Genomic DNA, 12,249 nt, shown 5'->3' on the forward strand with positions numbered 1-12,249 from the left:
CAATCGAAAGACGATTAAATCATAAGTGCCAGAGTTAGGCCTTGATTTCTTTCTTGGGTATTGTTATTTTAAAGAAAAACAAAAGAAGAATTATTGTAGAAGAGAACGGTCAAAATAATTGGTCAAAACTCATCAACATTGTTTTCTTCATGGTTTTCAGAACCGGACCGGTCAGCGAACTGGCCGTGCTACCGGTTCATTGGTTCAACCGGTCGAATCGGTCAGACCGGTCGAAAGAATCGGACGATGTCATAATTAATTAATTATTTAAAAATTTAAATAAAAATTTAAAATGATTTAATAAAAAAACAGTTTTTTATATCACAAGTCATATTCAAAGCAAGTTATAACATATATAAGTTAAAAACCATAAAATCAAGTGAAACAAAATGATTCAAATCAACTACAACATAATATTTAAGGTAAAATATATTAAATAATAAATATAATTATATAACTATAATCAAAAAATAAATTTGGGGCTAAAAAATCATAACAAACGATGTCGTTTGGTTTAATTTTTTTTTATAAAAAATTCCACATGGCTAAGAAACATAGAAGAGCATCACAAAAGTCTAAAGAGTACAAATATGAAAACAAAACAATCCCACATGGCTAAGAAACATAGAAGAGCATCCCAACTGACTTCTATAAATAATAGAAGTAATTTGACATTCAAAATCATGGAGCCTTTTGGTGACCACAGAGCGAACTATTCTTTCGCTTCAATTAAGCTCGAATTTCAGGCTTCAATCGGGCTTCTAATTTTTTTTTTGAGTTCGAGCCTTTTTGAGTCCAAGTTTCAATATTAAATTTCAAGTTCGAGTTGAACTTGATAATTTTTAGCTCGTGAGTTTTTGAGTTGAGTTGAACTTACTTTTAAAGTTTTCAAGTTCGACTCGGCTCGTTTAACAAACGACGTCGTTTGATTTAATTTTTTTTAAAAAAAAAACAGAACCGGTTTTCAACCGATTCGAACGGTTCACAGCTGGTTCAACAGTTCCTTCCGGTTCACTAATAACGGTTTAACCGGTATAGAATAAACCGGACCAGACAATGATTTCCGATTGAACCAGCCGGTCCGATTTTCAAAACACTGGTTTTTGTTCTCCTTCGCTTCATTCAACAACAACAAACCAAGGAAATAATCAGGTAAGCTTCGAAACCAAGGGATCGTTTAAAGAGAACTCAACACAACCGTCATCGAAATTGAGTCAAAATAACCAATAAAACCCATCAACTTGGAAATAAAAAGCTTCTTTGCTTCAGCTTGTTTTGTTGGGTTTCTCTTTTTCTTTTTCATCGCTTCACTCGACATTAACAAACCTATTTTGTAATCTCGATACCCTTGGTAATTGATTCCAACAGACCTTTCGAGGCTAGAATTAAAAGCTTTAGAAGATACCCAACAAGAGAAAGAAGAAGTTATAGCTATGCTTACTCATATTTTAGGAGTTACGGTTTTGGATAAGCAGACCCACCGAGTTGCTACGAAGAAGGATAAGTAGATGGAAACCTTTAGGGCTGCTCTTGGAATTTGAGTGTCTGAATATGGACTTCTTCTGCCAAGTCGAACACGCTTTTCTAAACATAGATCCACCATTTTTTTTCATTGGATGTGGATGGTCTAAGACCCCACTACTTAATTTTATTTTCAATTGTTCATTAATTTTATATGAAAAATATTAGTTTACCTTAAATAAAAAATGTAATATGTAAATTATCACATCCTCAAACTTAAGTGTTTGTCTGTCCTCAAGAATTGTATGACAACTTGTCCTCAACAATTAGATAGCATAACTCTTACATTTGTCTTGCATCTGTCAACTTAGAACCGTAGCAATTTTTTGCCAATCATCGTTGAATCTCAAGACAACAAGAAATCAACTTTTAATGCTCGTGCATGTTTGTGCTTTTAGTTGTGACAGTTCAACACCATGGGTATTTTCAGAGAATATCATAATTATCAAAGTAATTAATAAAGCAAAAGATGTTACAGCAATTACTATTTAACTTAACTAGAGCTTCAACATCACAACTACCTGTCAATACTTGAGTAGTAAGATGGTGTCAGCAACAAATTCACTAGCCTTTTAGGTAGAGTCATCCCGTGAAAACTTTCATTTACTCATGTTATTTGAGACTATCTTTCATATTTAATATTCATTAAAGGTACCAAACTTGCCTTAGCAACGGAGTGTCCTAGAGCTAAAAGTTTGTTGTGAATAATTTATTCGGCTAGAGCCAGTTTGGCCCCTCTAGCAGTTCATACAAAACATAGACAAAATGAATTTATTAGAATTTTTGTTTTTTTTAAAACATGCAAGATAACTAAATATTCTCCAACCCACAAGTGAATCAAGCACGGCATTCGGTAAATAATTATAGCATCACAAGAATCATTAAGGCAATCTCAAGTTATCTCTAAATCCTAAGGTTCTTGGTATTATATTACTATAGACAATTATCTCATCATAGGTAAATGCAAAGTCTCAACATTGTTTGTTTATCTAAATGTTTTAGCAAGCTAATGTCATAGAAAGCTGAAATGAACAATACAAATAATGAACACGACAAATTCACATAGCAATGAACAACATAAACGAACAACCCAAAAACTTGATGCTTCGATTAATGTAACAACAATCAGTGTAAGCACACACTATCGTTTATCAAGTAGTAAAAGTGGACACAACTAATGCGTTGAATATTGTATCCACAGATATTAGTATAACTTCACAGAATTGTTATGCTACAAACGTAATATTGTGTATAGTTAATGTAAGGAGCAATGTTGTAACAATGTAATAGAAAATAAAATAGAATAAATGGGATTACATCACAAGTAAATGAAGAAATGATCGATTTAGGTAAAAGATTATGAAATGTCAAACGGTAACATGCAATTAATATTGTTGTAGCAACATTATTAATATGTCAGCATTAACCTATCGGATTATTCTTCTCTCGAAAACATTCACCAATAACTCACAAGAAGGATTATATATTTATAGCAATTCAAATAAGTGTACTAAGAATGCTACGACAAAACAATCAGCAAAAATCTCTTTTACGATAAATAATGCTCTCACAGACGCTGATGATATTTATGACGTAACCTACCCTTCCATCAATATTAGGTAATTTATATCTCTACAAACAAGGTGAAAATTAAACTCAAGCAACACCAATCAATGATACTAAGGCAAAGCGAATAAACATAAGATTCCTCAAATATATTCAAAAGAAAATATCCATGTTTAACATCTTATCATAAAATAAAAATAAATCATCTTAAACAAAATGAATCCCCCTTCTCAAGTTCGATATAAATTGCTAAGATAACAACCAATCATCGTTAGTCAACATTCACAAGGTTGTTGCTTGTCTCACGTCTAAGTGATGTTTTGTCAAAGGTTTTTAGGCTGCCATGGCAACGGTAGAAAAGAAAATTAAAAAAATGGCTATGAAAAATAGGATTTCTAAGGTTGTAGAATATATTATATTTATAGCCTCTCAAAGTCAAACTTTCTACCAATGAGAAAATCTTTTTTCTGAAAAAAAAACATTTTTTAAATTCAAATTCCAATCAACAACAACTACAACATCAATAATGTCACAACATCAATATATCAATTTGCAGTAAAAACATTAAAATTAGCTCAATTGCCAAAAAGTCTCTTCCAATATGCAAATCATGCAAAATATACTAAAATAATCTAAATATGATCCAAAAAAATGCTTAAGTGCAAGTTTAACCTAAGTAAAAAGACTATAAATAATAACTCATTTGGAGAGTTATCAACAAATAAGTCAAGTTAAATGACTTTGAAACTAGTAGTGTAAAGAACAAATAAAGTCTGATTTCGTTAAAGTAAAATGCCAAAATCCATTACATAAATAGTTTGCATTGATGTATATCCTTTTTTGTCTGCATGTTGTTTTTTGGATTTAAGCTTCATTGATATTTTTCATTTAGAATTCGTTGTTAGTTTGTTGTTGTTGAAACCTTTCTCCCATTTGATTTATGCTTTTGTGTTCTATTTTCCACATTTTTATCGAAAAGATTTCTTGTTTTAGTTTTTGAAACTAGTTTTCGAACTAGTAGACCATGGATTATCCCAAGAGTAAGTAAATTTTATGGGAAAAGGGCTTGTTTGTGTTTTTAGTGTAATACCTCAAATTTCAAGTCAGTAGTTCGGATCAATTTGAGACCCGCGAGTCGAGCCCATTAGATTTTATAAATTAGTTTAGATCGATTTTTTAGAGTATTGGGCTTACGTTGGCCCAATAGTTAAATGTTAGTGGTGGTTTTAAGTTGGGTTAAAAGGAGAGGGACCAAATTAGAAATTTACCTATAGTCAGTTTTAAAGGATAAAAACCCCTTAACCTTAAGTGTTTTTAGGTGAAAAACCAAAACCCATCAAACTCTTTCCTTTTTTATCTTCATTTCCTTCCAAAGAGAAAGCTTAAAGGTGGAAGTTTTTCAAATTTCAAGCTTAACTAGAAGTAACCAAGGCAAGATACCAAATCCTCACCCTCCCAGCTTTCAGTTAAGCCTCTAATCTTGAGTTTTGAGTGTGGATTTCAAAAATAGGTTTTTAAGAGATTCAAGGAGATTAAGAGATTTAAGCTTGTTCTAGTAAGTTTGAGCTATTTAGAGTGTCCTTAAACTTGTTTTGAGCCTTAGATAAGTTAGTAATTCCTTTGCTTATCTTTGATTAGCTAAGGAGGTAAGAGAAAGTTCAAGGGCTAAAGGTAAAGAGAAAGTGAATCCTAGTTGGTTCGAGGAGTTTTAAAAGCCCATAAAGCCAGGTAACACACTCACAACTTCCCCATACCAGTTGTGGATCATTAGAAATGAGTTTAGCTAGAAAGTTAAGATTTAAGCATGTTGAGTAGATTTTCATCGAAGATTCATATTAAAGTTATTTAAGCATGTTTTAGGCCTTATTTATGATCCGTCTAAGATCATATAAGACTTAATAATCATTGAAAAACCTCAAGGAAAAGAAATTGGGGAGTTTGAGTGTCTTTTTTTGAGCAAATGAGGGCATTTTTTAACAGGAGTATCGATATTGTATGAGTAAGTACCGATATTATTATTCTTCAAAAGTATGAAATTTTGCTTAGGTTGAAGAGAGTATCGATACTCTCAGGAGGGATATCGATAATACAGGGTTGATATCGATACTCATGGGGTGGTATCGATACTGAGAACACATTTTAAATTCCATAATGCCATTTTGGTATTGATTCCCTAGTCAGTATCGATACTATGGTATGAGAGTATCGATACTACCCTTCAGTTCTTAGTACAATTTTGCCTTGAGTATCGACACTCAATAAGCAGTATCAATAGGTACCAATATGATTGGTATCGATACCAATAGTCAGGTTTTGAGGGTTTTAATTATAAGGGAGTTAAGATGAAATGGGGTTTTCCCAAAAGCTTTGATTGCTCTCAAATAAGACTACAAGTGAGAACAATAATAATGCTTAATTAAAAGGTAGAAACGGAATAAAGTATGGTGTGTAACACCCTAGACCAGTACGACACACAGTCGAGCAATTAGGGTGCTACATAAAACCACCAGAGTGGCTAATCAATATTTTTCTTTTTTTCTCTTACTTTAAAATGACCTTTTTCGCATGAAAATTAACTATAAAAATACATTTCAAACTTTATATTGGGGAGCTCCCAAAATTAAATATTTACATACAAAAATAATTATAAACTAACTCTTGACTGAATTTACAACTCAACTTTACATCAAGGTTTATAGATATACATGCCTTTAAAAACGCTACGACGTACTCTAATATGATCTGGTTTGGACCTCAGTCACTCTAAGAATGCTCCTCGACTGCTCCACCTAATATGCGTAAGGAAACAAATTACAAACACTGAGCTAACTAGGTCAGTGCCACACTAACAACTAAATTATACTAATTTTATGTCATTGAAAGGTTCAAGCAATCAAGTATACTACTTTTCTTTAGTGAGTATACTTGTATACTCACTCTCTACTCTATGATAGACATTATACTGTGGTTAAGGGTTTTGTATCTCGGAGCTCACACACCTCTCTAGTCTACCGAGAATGAAGCCCCTAGACTTCTCTGCATCTGACACCACACCTTCGACTAACCCACCCCCTCACGAGTGTTAGGCCTTGGCCTTAGTAGTCAGCTTAAAGTGCCTCGCGCACTCCCTAAGGATATATGCAGATTGAATCTATACTTACGACTTCGCTTGCTTCTCTAAAGGAACTCGAGTGTCCTAATCGTTTCCCAAGCATACAAACAAGGTAAATCTTATTTTGCCCTACTTTATCTCGTTTATATGTTTGAATTAAACATCATTATTGTTCTCATTTGTAATCTTATTTGAGAGTAATTAGAGTTGTTTGGGAAATCTCAACGCCTCATAACACCCTTCAAATTATTTATCTAAAACTGCCTGTGGGTATCGATACTGACTCTTCAGCATCGATATTAACCCCTTGGTACTAATACCCACTTGTTGGTATCGATACCCTTCAACTGTTATAGGCTATTTGGTTTAGGTAGTATCGATACTCTAATACTGGGGTATAGATACTATCCGGAGTATTAGTACCAATTTTAGGTTCAATGCTTTCAAAAATTCCTCAGTATCGATACTTAACATCTGGGTATCAATACTGGAACCTGAGTATTGATACTCCTTGAAGGGGTATCGATACTGGAACCTGAGTATTGATACTCCTCCAGTACCAATACTGACAGACTAGAATACTCTATTTAGATACAAATTAGTCCCTTAAACTCTATAAAATTTATTACTTTGAGGTTTCCCATTTGTTATTAAGTCTTATATGAATTATGGGGGGTCATAAATAATGCTTTATAACATGCTAACAACGTCAATTATTAAATCTACCATGCAACTCATCATTAAGCTTTATAACTTACTCTCAAGCTAGAAATTCATTTCTAATGACCCACAATTGATATGAGGAAGTTGTTAGTGTGTTACCTGGCCTTCTTGGCTGCTAGAACTCCCCTTGAATAAACTAGGATTCACTTTCTCTTTACCTCTAGCCTTTGAACTATCTCCCACCTCTTTGGCTAATCAAAGACTAGAAAAAACTAGAATAAACTTATCTAAGGCTTAAAACAAGGTTAATGATACTCCAAACAACCCAAATTCACTAAAATAAACTTGATTACTTAACCTCCTTAAAAACCCATTTTTGGAAATCTTAACCAAAACTTGAGATTAATTCTTAACTTGATTACTTCTAACTAAGCTTGGAATTTGAAAAGCTTTCTTCTTTAATCTTACTCTTGGAGAAAAAATGAAGAAGACAAGAGAATAGTGTTTTTGGTGGCTTTGTTTTAAGTAAAATACTCCTATTAAAAGGGGTTTATATCCCTTGATTTGAAAATTGGGTAAACTACATTTTTAGTCCCTCACCTCTAACTTTTATTTTAAAATTATCCCATTAGCTATAACTCTTGGGCCCATCTTAAGCCCAATACTATTATAAACTAGTCTAAACTGATCTTGAAAGTCTAATGGGCTCAACTTATGGGTCTCGAGTTGACCCGAACTACTGACCTAAAATTCGGGGTATTACAACTCTCCCCTCCTACGAGAAATTTTTTCCTCAAAATTTCGATTGGGCATCTACAACAGATCTTACCAATAGGCAGGTTGAGGAGCCCAACCAAAAGATCAAGACGATTTTCAAAATGATTGCTAAAGCATTGCTAAAGATCAACAACTCTAGGCTCCGTGCTAGCTCCAGACTGAACTACACCCCTACCGGCCTGACCAGAAGAATTCCTTCCTCTCTGATATCCCCTGCTCTCTGAATTGTCGGAGCTGACTATGGGGTCGACATGAGAGCTAAAAACTGAGCTTCTGGGAAATCTCGAAGAAAATATTCCAGGGATCCATAACAAAAACAACCCTTGGTCCCAAATCTACAAACTCCCGAGCGTCTCCTACCACAAAGGGAACAACTAGGCTGAGATGGTGCTCTTGATGATCTCTCATAACTAGTCATCGGTGAGGTAGACAAAGGGCTCCTATACTGACTGAACCTACACCTACCCCCACCCAAACTTAGAGAATTGATCCCTCATTGTATCCATGTGACCCTCTCCAACATATTTTTGATTGAACTCCTCCAAAATTAGTCCCAAGTAGGGCACTCGAGCTCTAACAACATCTTGATGGTTTTTCACCAATATATCGCATCACCTTTCAACATGGATAATATGCACTTTAACATACCCATAGGGGTGAGATATAACTGACGTAGATTTCTAAGGGCTTCTTTTAACCACTGGTCGGCTATGACTAGATTATCATCTCCAGACCCAAAGAAATCAATGGTTTGGTACCTTCGGAGCCTCTCTACTAGGGTTTCCTGATGTGCTACGACTGAAAGAAATGGTTGGGCTGGCTGAACATGTGTCTGGGGAATGGCTCTCACTATTCGCCTCAAGGTAAAGGTCAAATTCCTAAATTAGGTCACCTCATCAACCCCCGCATCTCCAGGTTCCTCAAACTCAGCGTCTGGGTTAAATACATCCCCTAAATCACTGATTAGAGAAGCTCTACTCTCATGCCTATCCTCATGAGTGTGTTTTGGCTACTATCCATGTTTAACTCTGAAATTAAGACAGAAATGAGGAATTACTACTACTATTGCAGATACAAAAGTACGATATAACTCTTTAGAGGCATGCATACTCAAACTCTTTACCAAAACTAACCCACGGATCCTAAGAATTTCTAAACCTTGCTCTGATACCGCTAAATGTAACATCCTAGACCAGTACGACACATAGTCGACCAATCAGGGTGCTATATTGAACCACCAGAGTGGTTAACCAATATTTTTCTTATTTCTCTTACTTTAAAACGACCATTTTCAAAAGAAAATCAACTATAAAAATACAATTTAAATTTTATAATAAAAAGCTCCTAAAATAAAACATTTCTATACAAAAATAATTACAAACCAATTCTTGACTGAATCTATGATTTAACTTTACATCAAGGTTTACAGATATGCATGCCCTTCAAAAACGCTGAGACATACTCTGATTTACTCTATTTTGGACCTCAGTCACTCTAAGATTGCTCCTTGAATGATCCACCTAATCTGCATAAGGAAACAAATTCCAAACATTGAGCTAACTAGCTCAGTGGTACACTAACAACTAAACCATACTAATTGTATATCACTAAAAGACTCAAGCTATCAAGTCTATTTAGTGAGTATACTTGTATACTCACTCTCTAATATATGGTATACATCATGGTGTGGTTAAGGGTTTTGCATCTCAGAGCTCACACACCACTCTAGTCTATCGAGGGTGAGGATCCCAAAATTCTCTACATCAGACACCACACCCTCGATTAACCCACCCCTCATGAATGTTAGGCCTTGGCCTTAGTTAGTTAGCTTAAAGTGCCTCACGCACTCACTAAGGATATATCTGGACTGAACATATACTTGCGACTTTGCTAGCTTCTTTAAAAGAACTCGGGTGTCCTGATCGTTTCCCGGGAATACAAACAAGGCAAATCTTATTTCACCCTACTTTATCTTGTTCTTACGTTGGAATTAAACATTATTACTATTCTCACTTGTAATCTTATTTGAGAGTAATTAGAGATGTTTGGGAAATCTCAACCCCTCATAACATCTCTCAAATTATTTATCTAAAATTGCCTGTGGGTATCGATACTGGCCCTTCAGTATCGATACTAACCCCTTAGTATCGATACCCACATGTTGGTATCGGTACCCCTCAAATACTATAAGCTATTTGGTTTAGGTAGTATCAATACTTTATGCTGAGTATCGATATCAATTTTAGGTTCGATGTTTTCAAAAATATTGGGTATCGATATTGGACCCTGAGTATCGATACTCCTTGAAGGGGTATCAATACTGCACTTTTTAATATAATGGGTTTTAGTCTTTCACGAAGAATAATATCGGTACTGTTCCTCCAGTACCGATTCTTGCATACCATAATACCCTATTTGGGCATGAATTAGTCCTTTAAACTCCCAAAATTTACTACTTTGAGGTTTTTCACTTGTTATTAAGTATTATATGAATCATGGGGTCATAAATAAGGCTTTATAACATGCTAACAACATCAATTATTAAATTTACCATACAACTCATCATTAAGCTTCATAACTTACTCTCAAGTTAGAAACTCATTTCTAATGACCCACAATTGAAATGAGGAAGTTGAGTGTGTTACATGGCCTTCTTAGCTGCTAGAACTCCCATTGTATCAACTAGGATTCACTTTCTCTTTACCTCTAGCCTTTGAACACTTTCTCACCTCTTTGTCTAATCAAAGATATGAAAAAGGGTTTATTAACTCATCTAAGGCTTAAAACAAGGTTAAGGATACTCCAAACAACCCAAATTTACTAGAATAAACTTGAATTCTTTGAATTTCTTAACTTCCCTAAAAATCCACTTTTAGAAATCTTAACCAAGACTTGGGATTAAGGGCTCTAAATGAAGCTTAAGGGATAAAAATTAAGGTTCTTACCTTGATTACTTCTAAATAAGCTTAGAATTTGAAAAGCTTTCTCCTTTAAGCTTACTCTTGGAGAGAAAAGGAATAAGAGAAGAGAATAGTATTTTTGGTGGCTTTGGTTCATGTAAAATACTCCCATTAAAAGGGGTTTCTATCCTTTAATTTGAGAAATGGGTAAACTACACTTTTAATCCCTCACCTTTAACTTTTATTTTAAAATCACCCCTTAGCTACAACTCTTATGCCCACCTTAAGCCCAATACTATTATAAACTAGTCCAAATTGATCTTGGAAGTTTAATGGGCTCGACTTATGGGTCTCGGGTTGACACAAACTACTGACCAAGAGTTTGGGGTATTACAGGGCGAATAAGACTAGACTTGTTTGAATACTCGGGAAACGATCAGGACACCCCTTTAGAAAAGCTAGTGGTGTAGAAAGTATAGAATCAATCTGAATATCCTTAGGGAGTGCGCAAGGCACTTTAAGCTGGCTAACTAAGGCCAAAGCCTGACACTCGCAAGGGGTGGGTTAGTTGAGGGTATGTGTCCGATGCAAAGATTTCGGGGGGCATCCTCGATAGACTAGAGAGGTGTGTGAGCTCCAAGATACAGAACCCTCAGTCGTACCATGAAGTATACCATAGAGTAGAGAGTGAGTATACAAGTATACTCACTAAAGCAAAGCAATAGACTTGATAACTTAAGCCTTTATGTGATACACTTTTAGTATGTTTCAGTTGTTAGTGTGACACTAAGTTAGTTAGCTCAGCGTTTGTAATTTGTTTCCTTATGCAGATTAGGTGGAGTAGTTAAGGAGCTTAGAGTGTCCAGACCCAAAGCAGATCAGAGTACGTCTTAGTGTTTTGAAGGACATGTATAGTTATAAACCATGTTATAAAGTTGAGTCATAAATGTCTCTTAAAGTCGTTTGTATTATTATTTTGGATGCAAATATTTATTTTGGGAGCTCCCCAGTATACAATTTTAATTATATTTTTACAGTTGAAATTATAAAGAAAATAGTCTTTTTAAAGCAACAGAAATAAGAAAAAGGTCGGCTAGCCATTCAGGTGATTCCGTGTAACATTCTGATCGGTAGACTGTGTGTCGTATTGGTCCAGGGTGTTACACTTAGGTTGCTTCTTTTTAGAGAATTGCAATGTTTGAATATGCTTAAAGAATGATCAAAGTTAGAATCTTTCATAATTTTATTTGAGTATGACAATGTGATGATGAAACAAATCTTGTGCCATATTGTGGGACTAATTTCATCATCCTCGACAACCAAGGAGTTCCATGGAATGATTGGAAAACTCATAGATTTTTAAATATGATTATCTTTGTTGTTAAGAAAAATAGTGAGATATCTGAGACTTGAATCAAAGCCATTTCAGAATTGTGTTGTTTAGAATCAAACAAAGAAAAACTAGTCCGATAAGGATTAATTGGACTGGTAGCATATTTGAAACTTGGAAATGAAGAAAAGAAGTTTGTATGAATGAAAATAGCAATAATACAACAAGTGTTGGGAAACTTTTGGGAAACGAGAGATAAAAAGAGACATAGATAAGGAATTTAAACGGAGTGAAAGCAATTGTGAGGATGATGTTCATGGGTAGAGCTTTAATGTAGTTGTTATTGTAATTAATTGAAGTCTCGATCAAATAGGAGTCAA

Source organism: Hibiscus syriacus, unplaced genomic scaffold, assembly GCF_006381635.1.
Source record: "Hibiscus syriacus cultivar Baekdansim isolate YM2019G1 unplaced genomic scaffold, ASM638163v2 tig00111273_pilon, whole genome shotgun sequence".
Taxonomy (NCBI): domain Eukaryota; kingdom Viridiplantae; phylum Streptophyta; class Magnoliopsida; order Malvales; family Malvaceae; genus Hibiscus; species Hibiscus syriacus.